The sequence below is a fragment of the Pteropus medius genome, unplaced genomic scaffold (genome assembly GCF_902729225.1).
Source record: "Pteropus medius unplaced genomic scaffold, Ma_sr-lr_union100, whole genome shotgun sequence".
NCBI classification, from domain to species: domain Eukaryota; kingdom Metazoa; phylum Chordata; class Mammalia; order Chiroptera; family Pteropodidae; genus Pteropus; species Pteropus medius.
Window position 1 is genome coordinate 31105486 of NW_024347791.1, and position 1009 is coordinate 31106494.

Sequence of the window (1009 nt, forward strand, 5' to 3'; positions counted from 1 at the left end):
AATATGTACCTTCAAAATGGAGTTATACATGTCAGTCAAATATTAGATGTTATAATGAAAAAATATCTTAAGTTCTATAGCCTGCTATTTTTCAGTATTTAGGAAAAATTCATGACACCAAGAATTTTTGGCCCAAACAGAAAACATTAGAAGTTAAGCTTAGTTTTATTGCCTATTAATTTAATGTGGAGTATCTTATGCTACAATCGACTTAATTAAGTAAATCTTCAATTTTTATAGTGTTTGGTCAATGTAGCATAACTGCAAAATTCATTTATACTCTAAGAATGTCCCATTGGGCTTTGAGGTGAGCAGAAACCTGGAAAGTTCACATTGCATTCCACAGCATTACCTCTTTTAGAGCTCTTCCTAATTAATAAACCTGACATTTAACTTTAGGAGCATACTAATGTTCTAACACATTAGGGATGAGCTACCCACTCTGCTTAAATTAAGAACTGACCTAAACCCTTTCCCAAGGTTGAGTCTAACCATTTGGGAAAAGTGATTTTACTATTAAACATTTTTAGATATAATTATCTTCTGATTCTAGCCAATGACAGGGTGGAGGATCTCTGGAGAAGCCTTTCCACACCCCACATCTCCAAAGACAAACTAGCTGGACTAGGAAAGTTATAGAATCATAAGACTTGATACTTGATAACAAAAGAAAAGACTCTTTGAAAAACATTGTGGATAATTCTAGTAGAAATTCTACTTTTGCCTGAATTATACCAATAATTATATGTGATACCTCAGTAGGTAAATAAAATAAAATTTTCAGTTTCTCCTGAGATATTTCCTGTAATTAAATCACTCAGATAACATGTAGAACAAATTTTGGCCTCATTATCATGGCTAATTAAATATATCTGTGACCAAGATGACTTAATGAATAAGAGGAGACAAAATATCTTATTTCTGTTTCATATAGTAAACATTTGATTTCTATTTTACTTCATTTCTTCTTGATTTACATTTTAGAAGTTGTCTATATACCTTTAATTAT